This window comes from Ptychodera flava, chromosome 9 (genome assembly GCF_041260155.1).
Source record: "Ptychodera flava strain L36383 chromosome 9, AS_Pfla_20210202, whole genome shotgun sequence".
NCBI lineage: Eukaryota > Metazoa > Hemichordata > Enteropneusta > Ptychoderidae > Ptychodera > Ptychodera flava.
In genome coordinates this window covers 16884775-16904469 of record NC_091936.1, presented here as the reverse complement: position 1 = coordinate 16904469, position 19695 = coordinate 16884775, and the positions used below count along the sequence as shown (strand labels likewise).

General features: G+C 40.1%; 1 protein-coding gene across 2 annotated transcripts in view; it reads right to left on the bottom strand.

Moving 5' to 3' along the window:
• The window catches only part of LOC139140164 (uncharacterized), a 61271-nt gene that overhangs the window by 29429 nt on the left and 12147 nt on the right, over positions 1-19695 (bottom strand). The window contains exon 2 of one of the 2 annotated variants that reach the window (XM_070709225.1): positions 6652-6770. The exons of the other annotated variant lie outside the window; for it this stretch is intronic. The gene's annotated coding sequence lies outside the window, so the exon portion shown is untranslated. The remainder of the gene's footprint in view (positions 1-6651; positions 6771-19695) is intronic. 2 annotated transcript variants of the gene reach the window in all.

Genomic DNA, 19695 nt, shown 5'->3' with positions numbered 1-19695 from the left:
GTCCATGGTGACAGATTGCGGACTGAAAACACAACAATGTATTTCCCGGAGGGCATGTGGAATTCTCAATTTTATCTGAAAATTGCATCGCCATCGGCAGCTACCTATGTACTGTTGCGGAGGTCAGAGTAAGTGGGTATCCTGGCGACGGCAGCCGAATAATTACACTTTGCCATTTCACTTTGTTATTTAACATACAGGTGGATGTCTAAAGCGTACGATTCTGCAGTTTCCGTATCAACGTTTGCGTCCCGAGGCGACGTAGGGAGAAGAGCCAGTGCTCCCAATGTCCAGGCTGTCTTTTGAACAAGCCTTCATTCTTCAATCAACTGCATAGCACAAACAATGTCTTGTACGTCCGGCATCTAAGCCGAATTCCATTGGAAGACTGCGTTCAGTGTTTGCCAATTTCTGGACGCTGACCTTATATTCATATCAGCTAACTGAGAGAAATGAACTGGGTCGTTAAATTCCTAGACATTGGTGAATTTATTACTGTATCTTAAAAAAGAATCTATATACATGACCGTCTAGATTACTTGTTCGTTCTGTTTATGACCTAATCACCATGACGCCGAGGCAGATATTAGTTTTCCTCCGTTAGGGGGACAAAGGCTGTATGGTTTTCAAGAAATCTGTTTGGAAAGAACTTTCTTTCTTTCTTTCTTTCTTTCTTTCTTTCTTTCTTTCTTTCTTTCTTTCTTTCTGGCTTGCTCTCCCTCGCGTACATGAAATAAAAAGCATCAGCCTGGCAAATAGAACACACTGTGTACAACATAAAGTGTTATTGTTGACAAAAGAACTGTATAGTCAAGATCACAATTTAGTCGTCGACAATAGCATTGGCCATTGAACAAATGGAGATCTGTTCATCATATACACTTGCAAGACAAACAGATTGTGCCTTTCATGTCGTAATAAGTCATTTGGCTAGAAATGTCTCATAATTGTTTAATAATCTTACACACACAACCAGGGCGATTTCATTTAAAGTTTGCGATATTCCAAATGTGTACAAAATGTGACTTTCTTACTTGTCCAATTCGAGAGATTTGAATTCAACAAAAAAATTGAATATTTCTGTCGGTTGTATGATCAGGGTAACGATGTTCATTAAACAGACGTAAAATAATACAGTCTACTTAAAATGTTGTGTTACTCATAGTTGTTTTATTTGCTATTTGGAATGTGGCGGCCCATGACAAGTGAAAGACTATTTTTTCCTTGGACGATCTGCGGAATTTTTCAGTGATGTTACTACGTCGGAAAGTTCACTGGAGAGGGCAGTGGACCGTTAAAAGAAAGTACGCTCAAGCGAGGCAGCCATTTTGCAGAGAGCACCATCTTCCGGGAGTCTACTCCGATAACAACGTGACCTTGGTGGCTTTCACGTGACTCAAGGCGAATGATAGTACCTATGCTGCCACTCAACCTGACTGTATTGGTATATCTGAGAAGTGTTTTACTCAACGACGTTTGGTTATATGACACTTACCGACTAAATTAAGGTAGAACGCGCCTCGGGGACAGATAATCGGACTCCCACATTTCTACAATTCTTTTCTGATCTGCACTTATGGGGGGCTCATTTTAAAGCTCTTGGAAAAAGAATAACTTTCATCGTCGTAGTTTTCGAAAATCCAATATTTTATTCCCCCCCCCCAAAAAAAAATAGGGTTAACACAGGATGGCGGCCATTTTGAATTATAAATATCGCAAAATGGTGAGTAATTTGTTTCGCTAGTTTTAAACTTTGCCTGGTAACCCCTGATTTTTATTGTTGATTTGGTAAGAGAATGATTGAAAAGTTTCATTCGGGAAAGTTTGAGCAAAAGTTTAGATCTTTCACTTTCGAGGCGCATACTACCTTAATATCGTGTTCTTGTATGCAATACATGCATTTTATTGTATTTTATTCATAGATTATCGCCGCCTTATTTGAACTTGACAGCGGCAAAAAAGTATTTGACGTTTCCGCCCAATTTCGGGGCAATATTAAACTTGTACAATGTGACTACGGAAAATAAATGGTTCACGTGAAAGAAAATGTACATATAGCCGCACCAATTGTATGTAATGGTGAATTCTACATGGGCTAATATCTGATTTGTTTAAATTCATAACACTATCTTCTTTGGAATTAGCATCGAATTGTTTTTGATGGGTTCGATGTCTGCCTCAAGTAGAGTAAGTTTTGTGTCTCCCTCAGTGAAATATCTTTCCTTCGCTGGCAGATACTCCGTCTCAAGACATTTATATTCCTTTCATAAAACTGACATTCCCTGTCTTAGATGTTCCAAGTGACGCCCGGAATCAAATCAGTGCGACTGGGGGACCAAGACGTAAGGACATAAATCAGCAAGTTGAGAAGACGCACAGCCCTGGCGCGCCGAATTTGCTCCAAATGGATCTAGAATTCCACGACCACGGACATTCTGGCGACTCCCATCTGAGCCCTAATGAAGAAAATATACCTCTATCTCATTAAGCCAAACATTAGCAGTCCCAGCATTCGCCTCATGACTCCATTCTGTCATGGAAACATTACGAGACTCGCATTCGGGAGCATTTCCGAAGATATAATATTATGCGTTGATTTCCCTCACTGATTTATTGTCACGGAGTTTGATTTGCTGTTTTCGCGTCAGTTCCTCTATTTCACTTTTCATTTAGGCGATTTCCGAGACGAATCTCTCTCCAGGTGGGTAATGACGTCCTTGTATATAAAATGACCCTCCCCCCAAATCATCTACTGAAGACTGTACACATTTCTCACCTACTGATGAACAAACACACAAGTAGTATTTGAGACGTCCTTTACTAAATTATCATCGGCCACCACGATTTAGACGTGTGTAAGGAATAACGAGGTCTGCGGTTATGAAAGCGTCTCGACAGGAAATTTGTTCTGCATCTGTCATGATTCCATTTGCATGGTTTTTAGATGAGGCGCTTAAAAAGAGCTAGGTGCCCCTGGGTGGCGGGAAAAAAGAGAAATAGTCGGCTGACTACTGCAAAATTGCTCAAGACAAAACTCTGACAAGGCAACAATCAACAGAATCCGTCACGTGACGTACAAACGTTCACGTCGCCGATGTTACATATGCATCATTTTTACTTACTGTCGATGAAAGAAAAGGAAGGGACGAGTTGTGGGTGTATTTGTGCTGTTTTCACAATTTCTACTCAAAAATGATTTCGTCTTTGTTTGCAAATAGCGGCTCTGAGACGACAAGTCAACTTTGCTTGCTGGCCTTCGCTCTTTGTGAAACTGCCTAAAAATAAGGGAAGCAGGCAGAAATCACATTCGTAAACAACATTTAAAGATGACTCAGGTAGAGATAAGAAAAACAGAGAAACAATTTCCGTGTCTGTCATTTTTTGTTCAAACTTTCCCGCGCATTTCAAACAGAGCCATTTAATACTTCTTGGAAATAGAAATCATGCTCGGTTGGAGACGGTTGGCTGCCTGTTCAGCTGTGTCCGCCTTAGCGTGAGTAGAAAAAATATTGTTTGATGAGGGTCAGGTGAACTTCCAGTTGTGATATATCCACGATGTGGAATTGGAACCGAGACGCTAGAAGAATAAAACTGCCTTCGGGAAGATTTGGATACCATTCTTCTCGGCTAATAAAGGATTTCGTTGATTATAGAGCGGATCCTAGTGTATGTGTGTATGAATGAAGAAACGAATAAATATCCTGCAACTGAATGGTTTAGGCGGTTTGTTGTTTGCGCTTTCCAATAAATCATTAATCCGGCTCTTCCCGGCCTTAAGGTACGCCAGAATCCATAAATCGCCCAATCACAGGGAAATTAAGCTGCTTATCGCTTAGATTCATTTCAAAATGCTGACCGTCACTAGCAAGAGTCAACTAACAGCCTGAAAACGACATATCGCTCGTAAATTTATCCCTGGATTCCCTGCGGGCGAAACCGAAATCAGTGGTAAACCTTGAAAAGATATGTCGTTTTGCCAGTTATCTTTGTAACTTCGCATTATTGCAACACTCAATTTTCTCACGGATATATACTATACGAGTGAAAAAAAAATTCCAAGGCTTGCTTCGGTTTTTGAACTTCAGTGTCCATAAAGACGAGCTACCGTGTTTCCCCACGTACAGACGCGGCTCAGCTGGGTCGGAAGTTTGTAATTTTCCTTTTTAAATTGAGGTGCGCGTTTACTCGGACATGGAAAATACATTAAAAGGAACAATCTTTGTGTATTAATATGGCATGCTTCTTTTGCAAACCCGAATGTAATCACAGAGCCATACGTGCACAGTGTAAGCCGAGCGCTTGTAATCCGAATGAACAAAAAGGAAAAATATGGACCAGAAGATACCCGGGAGAAGATACTACCGCCAACAGTCGTCACGACCGAACGATGAAGCTGCCGATTTCAACATCTCAAAGAACACGATATTCATATGTTGGCATAAACTACGTGGATTTCATCATTTGAACGAAACTATTGCGTATTGCGAAGTGCTTACATACAGAAATTGAACAGAAATAACGTATCGTCTGATCGTGAAAAGTCGAGGTGGGCGCGAATATGACCTCGATTTGAAACCGGCGTCAAATTTTGTGCACTTGCCAAAGTGTGAGCGCTGAACACTGTCTTTGATTTTTAAACATACTGAGAATATCTAAAATGGCTGAGTCGGTATTTTATGAAGGACTTGCCGGGGATAGGGTGACTCGCCAAGATTGTCGGAAGCTCATGGATGGTGGCGCGATAATATTGGATACGCCGCTGAATTAATATTAGCAGCATACGTGCCAAATTGGAGGACAATAGCAACAACTGAACACAGGCATAAAATTCTCAACGCAGCAGTCAGTTTTGATTTATCGATGGTACGTTTATGGTCTTCCCCCACCCCATTCACTATCCCCCTTTTATCAATAACTACGTTATATCTATCACTTTTGCTATTTATATGTAGACTTTGCCTATAACTGGTCCTCGTTCCGTCTTATGACGTCACCTATTCTCTATTTTCGTCAATCACTATCTATCATCGCGACAGTTCATGTGTAAACAATGACTATTAACTGTTTCTTGTCTTTCTCCATGACGTCATACTTCGACTATATCTAGTCGATTCCTCCGTCATGGATGTACAGATATAAATAGACAAGATGCAATCTTGTTGCTCATCTGGTGAGCAGCATGGTGCTTAGCACTTAAAAAAGGCACATTTATGCTGTGTGAATTTTTACTCGGCGTGAGTAATTTTTTTTTCAGGACGCGTGGCCAATGTTCAAATAATCGCTCCGTACCAAATCTATAAAACAACCGACATGAAAATACAGTACCTCGGCGTTGCTAAAAACATGTACATATATAGACCACAAAAGTCGAGGAGCTGAAAATTTTCAATATTACACAGACACTCAGCGTAACACGGCAGACTGAATCACAACCGTGAATTGCTCATAGGTTAAAACCGCTTTTGAAGCAGATGCATCATATGAAAAATATAAGATGTTTCTTGTCCCAGCAGGATACCTCGCGCTACCGTGATTTTTTGCGCAGGTTCTGGGAACAGAAAACAAAGCTCTCCATGGCCCGCGAGAACTCGACAGGAAGAAGTTGATAAATACCCGGCGGAAGCTAGCAATTTTCAATGATTCTATTTGGTTTGTTCACAAGACGAATGGCAAAGAGCGAATGTATAGCAAAACAGCTTGCACCAAATTACATTAGCAAATGTCTTAACAATCTGGAACACTCCACAGTTTACACTGGATGCAAAAATAACCGATATTTAACTTGTATGTGATCTGTTTTATCATCGAAGTGTTAATTAAGTAGCACTGAAAGCCCACACGGATCAAATTTGCCTGGCAATAAAATAGAACATATTTAGATTTTATCCAGACCGATATTTTAAACCGTTAGAGTACACTCCGACCGTGACCCGGAATTTATTTGAGGTGAATCTAAAGGGGTCGCTGTAGGGCTACGAAAATTTACAAGTCTACCGACAGGATTACACGTTTTGCGGATGCGAACCCTTGCCCAGAAAGCCAGTCACCTGGGGGCCCGCGCCGCGAATTTAATCACATTACCATCGAGGTCTCTCGCAATTTCATCGCTTGCCATGGCAATTACATGCCCGACGACAGGTCTAGAATTTTGAGTCAATCGACAGGGCAACACACTCAGCACGCCCCACTGCGATGAAATCGGCCGATAATGTGATTAGCGGGAAAACACGGACGAAGCATTTTGTTCTACAGATGGCCAACCTCAATTTCTTATCGATGATATCTGAAGAATTTTCATCACATTTTGAATTGGTAGAAAACATCTCGTCTTTTTTATTCAACTCTCTTTTTGCAATATTCGCTGCAGTATCACCATTAATCCTTTGAGCGCCAAAGTCAATTTTTGCTGCCTTTATAAAGTGTAACCTGACAGGTTTTTTTTAATATTTTTCCAAAATTTTGTCCAAAAACTGTATCCAATGAAAAGTGATGTCCATTTGGTCAAAAATTGTCAAAAAAATTACAAAATATTCATAAACGATTGGTGAAATTTTGCACTAACATTTTGGCGGGAAAATTTACAGCACTCAAAGGGTTAAGCCATCGCCGTCGTCGTCGTCGCCGTCGTAAACATCGGTTTTTAGCACTAACCTTTGCCGGTGTATTGACGTCGATATCACACAGAGTCGGAGGCAGCTTTTCAACTCAACTGGAAATGTAACTCTCAAAGCTCTTGCTCAGACTTCGACACGCACATTAACTCGATTGACCTTCGAAAATAAAGCAGGGAACAAACGGTTTAGTCGTTTCACAGATTTTTTAATGTCAGGACCTGTGTAGATTGAGGACCACATTATGTAGACAAGAGAGAACGCTTGTGAGCGCAGAACGAATTAAAGAGCGTCAAACAGGACAATGATCTCTTGCTTTAATCATTTCTACTATATTTGTCGCATGCTATTTTCCCCAATTAGTACACTTGCAGTTGAATTTACATCACCATCATCATCATCATCATCATCATCATCATCATCATCATCATCATTACCGTTATTCGCCAGCAAGAAGTCCACCAACATTGACAATAATACTACAGCCATATTATCTCTGTCATCTTTAACTGTGTCGTTAAGGTCGTTATCAGTGTTGAAGATGAATTCTAGGGAAGTGTGGTGGCGATGATGATGATGATGATGATAATGATTGATGATGATGATCATCATCATCATCATCATCATCATCATGGCTAATTTCTATGATAAGATTGGAATCGAAATGAATGGCTATTCATATGGTCAGTCAGTCAGAAAGAGAGAGAGAGGGAGGGAGAGAGAGAGAGGGGAGGGAGTGAAGACATATGCATGTACAGATATATAGGTAGAGACGTATGTATGTATGTATGTATGTATGTATGTATGTATGTACATGAGTGTACATGTGTGTACGTGTCTGAGTCTGAATCTGAGTGAAATACCATAATTCATATAACGACAAAATTCACAAGGAATTATTTCTACTCTTAAATTTACCGTCGGAAAAGGAAAACATGGAAAATTGAAGATAATAACTGGAAAATGAAAAAAAAAATGTTCATTTATGCCGATGAAGTGCTCTGGCTTCCCCCTTAGTTTGACATGGTTGCTCTGCATGGAACGATCAGTGAAAGAAGGACTTTGTTATTAAAAGACCGGAAAGGATTCTAAACAAAAGAACAATACTGATTAATTTCGACGTGCACCGAGGCTCTGGTCGACAGTCTCCCGATGTAAGTTCTGACACTGGATTTACAAAGCGCGTAACAGCCGTGCCGAGGTCAAGAGAAAGGTGTAGTGCTTTGTGAATCTGTTAAGACTGTAACGTTTTTCCTTCAGTTCGTTCACGTGAGTTATTAAAGTAATAAAATACAGTGAGATGGCGATGGCTTTTTCAGAACCAGTAATGGGGGATTTAGTTATAGCAATGTCAGATGACGTCTCGTAATTTTCATGGTGGTGGATTTAAAATTTATTTTTTATTACGTTCCTTTACGGGACGTCGACACACAAGCACGCATTAAACGATCAGTTCTTGAATTAATGCCGCTAACAGCACGTTTTGAAGTGACTTTTAAGGAAAAACAATTCTCTGAAATGTTTCTGATTCAGACTTTCGTCTTAAAACTTTCACGGTCAACTTTAAATATGTCCCTTGTAAAGAGCATGCGTAATTATGCTTGGATGCAGGTTATCAGCTCGGTTATTGGCAGGAATAATGTATAATTTAATCGGCAGCTATTATTTCACTGTAACTCCGGGACAGATATTCTGACTCTCAAACTTTTATAACATTCTTTTGGCCTACCACTTGTAGGGGCTCAGTTTGAAGTTTACGGAGTAAATACAGTTTTCACCAGCTCAGCTTGCGAAAATCGGGAATTTTATTTTCCCCATAGAGATAACACAGTGATGGCGGCCATTTTGAATTTCAAGCATTAGTAAATACTTGGTAATTTGTTGCTCTTGTATACCAAAATTTGCACGGTCAGCCTCGATTTGTATTCTTGATTTTGAAAGAGAGTGGTTGAAAGTTTGCTTGAGGAAAGTTTGAGCAAAAGTTTGAGGTTAATTGTTACTCTAGTACAAAAATTTGCACGGTGACCCCCGATTTTTATTCTTGATTTTAAAGAGAGTGGTTGAAAGATTCCGTAAGGAAAGTTTGAGCACTGAAAAGTTTAAGTCTTTCACTTTCGAGGACGCATACTACTTTAAGACTTTCATTTTCGAGACGCGAACCACCTTATGAAAGAGGCACGGTGGCCGTCGTTATTTTTCATCGCTTTTCCATTTAGAGTTGATTGCATTGTTCCTCATCTTGAAACATTTTTAGGAAATGGTCTAGAGGACACACTTTCAGCCTCAACAATATGAAAAATATACGTAAAGGATACGTATTTCCCGCGATCCATGAGCCACCGATATATGTTAATTAGGTAACGATTGCTCTGAAAAAACTGTCGACAGTAGCAGGTTTCATTTAACACGCGTCATACCATGGTTCGTAATTATGGCCTATTAAAGTAGAAAGCGCCTCGGGAGATTTATTCGGAATCTCAAACTTTCACAGTACTGTTTTGGTTGCCCACTTGTGGAGGCTCCATTTAAAGCTCATGAATAAAGTTGTTACCGGATTATTTTTGTGAAAATCGAATTCGAAACTTCATTTTCACCTACAGATTTAACAAAGAGATTGCGACCATTTTGAATTTCAAGTGTCATTAAGAAGTGGGTGATTTTTTTCTCTCATATAATATTTTGCTCTGTGATGCCCGATTTTCATTCTTGATTTCGGAAGGGAACACTTTATAGTTTTCTTGCGGAAAGTTAGAGCAAAGGTTGAATTCTTTAAATTTCATATTGAGCGCGTACTACCATAAAGAGAGGATTTTAGGTTACCAACCCGCAACAGCTAATGGGTTCCCTTGTTGCGCATGGCATACAGATTACTCGAACTACCGAACGTAAGCCTGGAAGATACCGACGAGACCGTACCGGTCCGCTTTATATGGAGCGTTGTCATGGTGAGCAAAAGAAGTACAATTCAAACAGTAATGTATTCTAAGTATAACCTTTTCCCGATTGATAATTTAAAATCCACAATGCAAATGAAATTCTCACAAAGTGAGGAGCGTGCGCGAGTGTTTATATCTGCTTGTATGCCCCTGTAAAGTATGTTTGTAAAAATGTATCACTGTATTGAAACATGGAATCATTTATTATGACCTGTCTGCCACTTATAAATCAAGGGTCGCATGATATGTATAGCATCGCGGAAATCCATATCATTCCTCGAATATTGAAAGAGAATATCGATTACCTTATACGCTAATGGTGAGTGTGTACAGCGCGTGTTTTTTCTTCTCCCGGTATAACACGATTTTTTCGAGTTTTATAATCAATGCGCATTCAATACACGAATTCCAATATAATTTTATGATCTGTTGGCCCACTTGTGAGCCCATAATCTGTGACATACTTAGGATCAAAGTCAAATGATGTCCTTGACTTGACCTTAACTCCAGAGAATGTCACTGGCCTCAACTGAGTCTCAAGAGCAATATTTTCCGCATTATCCGCCTTCGTCGATATCGACGTTTTGCAAAATTAGACAGGCTTCAACAAAGTGTCTGGTGACATGCATTAGCCAATTCGCTGTTACACCAGCTACTATAGAAATGAAAGCGTTTCGATCAACAATAATTTCCCCAAAACATAGATCTCGCTGAGGCGTGACAGAATTTTACGCAGATAAGATGCATCATATAGGTGACTGTGAACTTGACAAATGTCACGAATTTTGACTTGGAAATTCGGTTTCAGGGCATCTGTATCACTGTATCTGTACAATTCTGCCATTTTACATGTAAATGATATCTGTCCGTGCCATGTACGGCACAACGCTCCATTTTGGCGGCTGGTTGCAAAGCTCTCACGTTTGACGTATTTCCAAGAATTGTTCTTATGTCTGTGAAATAGCCTCTGCTTCCAATATCGTGTCGGCATTGGCCGTTATTCAACTTGTCAAAACAGCCTGTATATGACAAAAGTCCATTCTTTGTGACAGCTGAGTTTCAGTGTGGACCAGAAGTCGTCTGCCGAACGTAACATTACATACTGTACACATGGCAAAGTCAATGTGTTTGTAACGCTAATACTTTGTCTGTTATCATAATTAGGGAGAGAACTGAGAAAATATACTCTTTTCAAAGAACAAAAAATTGATATAGAAAATGTCAAACAAGTTCAATCATTCTTCCTTTAAATACACTTTTACCCTTTTCGTGAGAAATCTACATCACTCTGATGACACAGTGACAAATGATACCAGCTAAATTAAAACATTTAGCTGTAGAACAAAAACCGTCAAGATTTTTGCGAGGGAAAATATCAATATCTATTAGTATTAAATACACATTGTAACTATTCCGCTGACAATATTATGACATCGGTGTAAATGCTATATCAGCAAAGGTGTACGATGAGATACCAACAATATATCCCGATGAACTCCGAATGGGAAAAATATATCCCCGGTGTACACAGCCCCGAGTCGCCGAACATATTGCATTCATGTCACAAATAAAAGAAGTTTTTTATATGTTGCGGGTAATTTCCAATGGTTAGGTGACATTTTGCTGGGCCATTATGGTCTCCTTAGTCTGGCTTTCACGTCAAACAGACGAGGGTCGAGACCCGACATAGCCCTCGTTCTGCCCCGTTCACACTTGACCGACTCCGCACAATTCTCAAAAACATTTGCGCTTGAACGCGAGCCAGGCGAAGAGCTTGGCATCGTGTACAGAAATTAAGATGGCCGACATAACGTAAGGTCACAGAGCGCTATATGAGCGTATCATCAGCTCGTAGGGTATCCTGGCAATACTTTTAGGGTAATACGCGCCCAACATTAAAATTATTTAAGTTTTTGCTAAAACTTTCCTCGTGAAAATCACTGTCTTTCAAACTAAAATTAGGGGGTCATCGTGCAAAATTTTGGAATCAAAGAAAATTTGTCGATATTTATCATTCAAAATGGCCGCTATCCCTGCGTTCAGTCTATGTGGAAAGATTAATGTTTCGATTTTTCACAAACACAAGACCCTGAAAACGTTATTTTTACTCAACAGGCTTCGAAATACAGCAACTTGGGTGAACAAAACCGACATACGAGCAAACGTCTTGTCAAGAGTTCGAATATCCGTCCCAGAGGCGCGTTCTACCTTAATAGCTCAAGATAATTTTGTTTGCTGCACTATGTCCTATGTGGCCACTCGTAACAAGCAAGGATAGTGACTTCAAAGCTTCATCGACGACCTCGAAATATTAGCCAATTGCAAATCCATCGACCGATCCAACTTTACTGCTGTGTCGTACAGTCATTCCAAGAATCTCGTTAAAGGGCCCATTTGGTGCCATCTGTGATTGTATGCTGTAATCACAAATTATGATCAAATCCCCCGTGAAATTGCTACGGTCACGTGATGTAGTATTCTACGGTGATTATCGGGCATGCCAGCGAAAGCTGCATGTCGTTTTTGCCAAATTTATTGCGCCTGAAAGGAATCTCCGCTCACACCATCTTTCAAATTAGCAACCGCCATATTGTGTGTCACTTTCTCTCGGTTTTTTTTTTTGTACATGTTGAAACCCTATTCCGATGTATATATTAGCAATGTATTTTAAGTGTTGCGAAAGATTGTGTTCTGAACACATCGTCCGAATCTATGATATTTCTATTACCACGACAAGAAAAACTGGAGATTTTTAAAGTCGGACACTGTACGGCTCATAAAAACAGGTTTGTAAAGGTAAGCCGCATGTATACAGCATTTTTCTAGTAGCCGAATCAATCCTTGACTAGCACAAATTCATTTTATTTATTTATTTATTTATTTAGTTATTTAGTTAGTTAGTTAGTTAGTTAGTTAGTTAGTTAGTTAGTTAGTTAGTTAGTTAGTTAGTTAGTTACGGTAGTCAGTTATTTATTTATTACTACTCGTAACAAACCCCGCAAGAACTGGGAAAAAGACCCGAGCCGAAACGTCTATTTCGACAAGCCCGGGCTCGACGCCGGCTCGGTCACTGGGTAACACGTGAAAATGTAATCATCTTCGGGACGTTTTCAGTGCTCACACTAAAAGAGCGCGAATCCACGCAATTTTTGAAAATGTGTTTAAAGAGGTCTGTAGTCCAGGTAGTCAGTGCTAAGTTACGTTTGGTCAAACTACTCTCTGTGACAGTATCCGTAGACAAGATAGCAGAATGGATCGGACTGATCTTCCCGGGCAGTGAAGTGGTGTCGTTGATTTTCTAGGGGCAGATTGAGAGCGATCGAGATAATTGTCATATTACCACAGTCAATTGTTTTAGTTAGTTGTCTTGCCATAAAGTGATTACATGTAAGGGTCAACAAGTGACCGACAAGGTTAACTAATTCGTAGAAAAAGTCTGGTAGGCGGTGAATCAAACTAAAACAAGTCAATATTGATGAAAGAGGTGTAGCTGGAAAAAGCACTACAACTGGCCACTGGCCTGTGCAAAGCCTATAGGCACACATTGTTTGACAGCCATACGTGTTTTCTAAGGATAGCACGGTGTCGGTAGGTCGACGACACACTTGCGAAATACGCTCAAAAATGGCTTCTCTTTCGCATATAACAACATGAGGCAACTGGAATTCCGAATCGTCTGGTCAGAAGAGGCAGATCAGAGACGCTGTCGCGCATTATTGTCGAGCGCCTATGAGTAGACTTACCGCTATTTCCGCTTTAAAATCGCCTAACAACGCCGTCGGTGAAATTCCGATCCATCGGTTAATCCCTATTCTATATTTTATGAGCGTTGCCATGGCTACAAGATACTAGCGCATATTTCTGCCGAAGGAAAATCGACCGACCACTGAACGTTGAGCATCCAATTCTGCCGCACAGCTGAAAAGCCACTGCTCGTCGCCATGGCGACGATTTTCCCGTATTAGTGACGTTTCTCGTTGTGTCAAGAATGGTTTTAAAGCTACGCGATTTCACGGTATTGTCGGTCAATCAGCGAGGATCATTGCCCGCTCCGAGTGTTTGCCGACGGTTAAAAATTGATACAATGTGCAGTCGATCTGTTGACTGAGCTCCTGAAGGATTTTGAGATTTACAAGTTGTTTTTTTTTAAGTCCACATACTCGGGAGCAGAAGCTGCGTTGACATTCCTTCATAACGCGGTTGGATTCCAAGAGCTACGGGGATTCAACCGCTTGACTGCCACTCTTATTCACTAGACTGCTGACAAGCCCTGGCCGACCTAGCAAAAGTCAGCAGTATATTTTTACAACGTTTTTTATTCAGTTTTAATCATATTTTATTTTGTTAACCGAATTATTGAGTTTGCAAGCGACGACGGCTAATGCGACGAGATTGAAGTCGCGCTTGTATTATAATAACCTCTTTGACATTTCATTTCCCTGATGTGTGTTTGGTCAGCCATGCCGTTGAAAGCCACCCGAACTGTGACCCTTGACCCCGTCTACAGGTAAATCACACATATATGTCGGTATTAAATATATATTGCCTCAGAGTAAAGCCGCTATGTTTTAATTCTTGAAATTTTAATTAATGCCTTAAGGTTGTATATTTAATAAGGATATTAACTGTTAAACATGTCCTATTTCATTCGGTAGTAATTCGGATGAACCGGAGGGTAATCAAAGTTGAGTTATGTACATCGAGTCGATTTTTGGGAGCCTTTGGATAGGTTTCGGCTGCAATACCCCCCCACCCCCTTACCAATTCCATTTACGATCAAAGCCTGAGGTGGCATGTTCTTCAATGCGAGTTCTTGTCCTACAGCATGTTGACATTTGAATTTTGGTCCTGGCGAGAATTCACTTGTCAACAGTAATACATTTCTACATGTGCTGTACAGGCTGAGTTGACGGGCTCAAGACTTCGTATCTCAATATGCTTTGAGGAGTAGAAAGAGAAACTGTAATCGACATTAAAATAAAAACTAATAGTGAAAAAATCTCATCAAATGTTACACCCACTGTCCCTTCGTAAGTTAAGTCTATGTTTAATTGCAGAAAAGTTACGCCTATGGTAGAATGCGCCTCAGGGACAGATAGATATTCGGACTATCAAACTTTCACAATTCTTTTCTGATATGCCACTTGTGGGGGTTCATTTTAAAGCTCTTGGTGTAAGAAAACTTTTCATCGGCTTAGTTTTTCGAAATTCGAAAATTTATTTTTCTCCATAGAGTTAACACAGGGATGGCGGCCATTTTAAATTTTGAATATTGGTAAATCTTGGATTATTTGTTTCTCTAGTACCAAAATTTGCACGGTGACCCCCGATTTTAATTCTTCATTTTGAAAGAGAAAGGTTAAAAGACTCCTTAAGGAAAGTTTGAGCAAAATCTTAATTCTTGCACTTTCTGGGCGCATATTACCACAGGCGACCCAATAGGTTCTGAGTTTTCACACTGTTTTCTCTATCATTTTCTCTTCTTTCTTCATGCTCTGAATGATCGGAATAAATAAAATAAATGGTTTATATAACCTAACCTAGCCTCTGTGACTCTTTATTTATTTTACACTCCATTACAAGGACGTATATCTCTCATACACACATGCTGTAATTAATTAGTCAACACAACTAATTATGCTAATCCGTGGACTTATCAGAGGTTGGTCAACATCGGAAAGATAGTGATGTTAATGAATCTTTCGCGATGTTGACCAACCCGTAAAATCCCTGATAAGTCCACGGATTAGCATAATTAGTTGTGTTGACTAATCAATTACAACATGTGTGTATGAGAGATAAGGGGGGTTTACACGTGGGAGTTAAGTCCGGAGTAGACACCGGAATAAATATAAACCTGTGTCAGTTGGACGTGTGAACAGACAACACCGAACTAACAAAGAACTAAATTAATTCGGTGTCAGAGGGCTGGTCCAGGTTCGGTGCTCCGTACTAAACAATGGCCTATTTACACGTGTGACCAGAACACCGAACTAAACGCCGAACTATATCCTGTCTTCGGTTCGGTCATTACCACAATGGACGGTGTTCAAGTAAGAAGCTCTCGCGATCGCGGCAACAATTGGTCACAGGAAGAGATCAGGCTACTAATTTCAATCTGGAGAGACGAAAACGTCATCCGTATGATGGACGGCACGTCGAGGGATCGGCAAGTGTATGAAGACGTCGTTGCCAAGGCCAGGGAGAAGGGACTCGAGAGGACAGCGGAACAATGCCACAACAAAATCAAACGGTTGCGAGCTCAGTTCAAGTCTGTGTCCGACAACAACCGTCATAGTGGCAGAGCTAGAAAAACGATGCCATTTTACGATGAGTTGTTAGTAAGGGAGAGCAACTGATAGTAAAGGGAAAGCAACTCCACACATCGTTCATATTTGGGTTGTTTGCGTTTTGTGTATGATATTGTGTTTAATATAAGTGTACATCATGTTTGGCTGTTTTATGCAAAATGTCGCTTAGCCATGGCGGGTACGATATGGTGGAAATAGAAACCGTATGTCGCCTGTATACGGTAGTATGGTTACAGAAAGTATCCGATGAAGTCTGGCGCTTATAAGTGTGTCGCCTATATTTCTGTTCCATCTATATGCGATTATTGGTTGGTTTTGGAACAGTTTTTTTAGTGTTTCGTCTTTTTCAAGTTCACTCCAGTTTTATGTCAGGGCCTTCTTGATTTTTGTCGTGTCGATGTACGGGCTATACGTTGTTATGAAGACTATTGTATTGTTGGTGGCGTTATTGGTTTCTTTTGTTGTTCAAGCAGTCTTTTCCTGCTTTTATGATCTGTCTCTCTGATAATGCGTTCTATTTCATTTTTTTTATATTGTCGATCTTGTAATTTTTCACTAATTTTTTTTTCACTAAATTGTGTGACTTTCTGTGTAAAATCGGTTTCGTTGTTACGTGTTCTGATGTATGGTAATGTTTCACTTTGATCAGACCGTTGAATGTTGCTGCAGATGGCATGAGTTTCTTTGTAAGAACTGGAAAATATCTGTTGGTTTTGTGTGTGTCTTGATGTCGAGAATATTCTCTTGTTGTACCGACGACCTAAGATAGTCAGGTCTAAATATGTGATTTCTTGAGAGGAGCTTTCAAACGAAAATTTGAAAGTAGGAAGCATTTTGTTGATGTTTGATATGAATTCATTGAGTTCGTGTTGTGTTCCGATGAAAATCAGAAAAACATCGTCCCTCAGCCAGGTCGGTATTTGTTGTTTGCGTTTCAGTATTATTCTCATTTCTGTCTCGTGAAATGAAGGCCTAATATCTGCTATTTCTGGCGAACAACCCATCGAGATTATTTCCGTATAAGAGCATCCCCATATTTGCCGGTAGAATTCATCGTTGAATTCAAATGTGTTGTTTATTAAGATTATTTCTAGCAGAGCTATCATGTATTTCGTTGTTGGTTACTTGATTATGTAATTGTTTGATGATCTTTCCTGATTTAATGCTCTGCCAACTGATTCAATTGCCTCATATGTGGTGTATTCGTGTACATGGAAATCCAGTGTTACTAGTGTTGCATTGGCCGGAACTTTGATTGTCTCAATTTTCCGTATAAGAGTCTGTATTGTAGGTGTCTGTCTAGGTGTTTCATCTTAACATGAAATAGATAATGACATCAGACGGGGCGAGGCCAACAATATTCTCTCCTAGTAAATTTCCTCGCCGAAGGCGTCTCGATTGGTTGACAGAACACAAAAAGAGCGTAGACAGCAGCTACATGATGTGTGGGTCCGCCATTGCAAGCAAGCGATTGTTCTCTAGCCCAGATATTGCTGAGGGCGCTTGACCCGAACTAAATTCATACCTTGTATATGACGTGTAAACGTGAGATCGCTTAGATCGCTGATAAGGAATATTTACAGAACGACTAATCAGATTCCCTCAGGTTTAAAAAAATACACGTGTAAACCCACCTATATACATCCTTGTAATGGAGTGTAAAATAAATAAAGAGTCACAGAGGCTAGGTTAGGTTATATAAACCATTTATTTTATTTATTCCGATCATTCAGAGCATGAAGAAAGAAGAGAAAATGATAGAGAAAACAGTTGTGAAAAACTCAGAAACCTATTGGGTCGCCTGTGATATTACCTTATTGGAAACAGTAGAATAAAGTAGCAGGGCGAGTCGTTTGCTCAGAGCATATTAACTGTCTGTCACGGCGCAACTCGTGTATACAATGTAGAGGATAAACAATACGATACTGGGAAGCTAAGCAACTCGCGACTGATTGCTGACACAACGAGACAATGTCATTCAAATACTGAATGCGCTGAAAAATGATTATTTTTTTTCTTTTGTGTTACAGATATGAAAATAATGAAAGAAACATTTACAGGACAATCATGATTAATCGCAGTGAAATTTATCATTGTAATGATTGTTATTAATAACAACATGATAACAGTAGTATTAAAGTTGTCTTGCATTCTGTATGATCGGCGTAAATAGAGCATATCACCGACCGAAGGACTGTGAGCTCTCTCTCTCTCTCTCTCTCTCTCTCTCTCTCTCTCTCTCTCTCTCTCTCTCTCTCTCTCTCTCTCTGTACTGAATGCAGCTATTAACCACGTTTATATTACACACGCTAAACATATATTCGTAGGAATTTCTAAGATTGTATTTTGTCCAAATTAAACCTCGGCACGTGCGAAGATCAATTGGCATCAAAAGACATTGGATACGAAGGGCTTTTCGTGGACCTCAAGCCATCTAAGCCTAACGACCTCGTGTTACTACTGTGATTCGTGTAAACCGCTTTTATGTGTCAAATAACCTCGCCATTCCTTTAAATTACATCTTGCAGACACCAAGAAAAGGCGGTATAAATAGAAGTTTAAAATATGGGATATATAGGGTACTGCGCGTGCGTCGTTGGAAGCTAATAAAGCTTTTACCTTATGCATATTTTAGGCCTTATCGATTAAAAATTTTTCTGATTTAATTTATGTGAGTGGCTTCATTAATGTCGTTAATATAATAGCATCTCTTCCCTAAAATGTTTCAGTTTTAATAAACTTGTACGTCATTTCCAATAAGCTTGGATCGTCATATCAACACTAATCTACTTTAATTTCTTTCAAATGTCGTGAATTCTACCCTCGAGCACTGGGCATCCAAAACAGAAATGGTTCTGACAGAACACTATGCACTCATATCGTGATTGATGCCTCTGGCTGGGCAGAATCAAAGAACGGTCCATTTGTTTGTTTGCCGTTCCTCTTCGCAGCTGCCCGACCCCTTCTGACCCCGAATATAATGCCGGGGAAACGCACAGGGCAAATTGCTTGCAAATAACCCGATAGCGTGTCGATAAGAACGCTACGTGATCATGACGAATGAGCAGGCTACGATGTAGTTACACGTCTGCTCTCACAAGGGGAAGGTCTTTCCAATAGTTAGGCTCAATTCACTGAGGTAGTTTCGTCACTTCACATTCTGCTCGCCTAAACCCAATGTAAAGCGAAAAACTCGTAAAATAATCCACTCGAATTCTTCCACGTACAACCATCACTATTATTAAACCGACCTCCAGATCGTTTGCCATTTTATGTTACTAACTTAGGACCCTGTCACACCTTGACGATTTAGCCAGCGTGTGCCGACGTATCAAAATTTCTCTAAAACGCTGGCTTGCTGAACTTACTATTTTTTTAAATTTTTCTGACACGTTAAAAATAAGTTGTGGATACCCCGCGTGTGCGGGGCGTATGAGCCACACGTTTGCGCATGCACAAACTTTTCGACGACCTCGGCGTACTACGACGTATACCAGCGTGCTTCAGCGTGTTCTTAACTTATACAAAACTTACCTATAACTTATTTGACGTACACGTAGTGTATTCGCCAAATTTTCCATACGTTGGCATACGCTTGCTAAATCGTCAAGGTGTGACAGGGCCTTTACATACCGTACTCAGCTTATTCATTCACACATCCATGTACTCACTCCCTTACCTACTCACTTAATTGATCACTAACTGAAAAGGTTCGCTAAATGAAAAGGTGGCGAATAATTCCTGTTTGCTTTATAAGTGAAGGAGTGGTTCAATTGACTGAAAGCCTTCTTGAACTGGGCATCCACCGGGCGCGATATCCAACTGATTTTTTTCGCA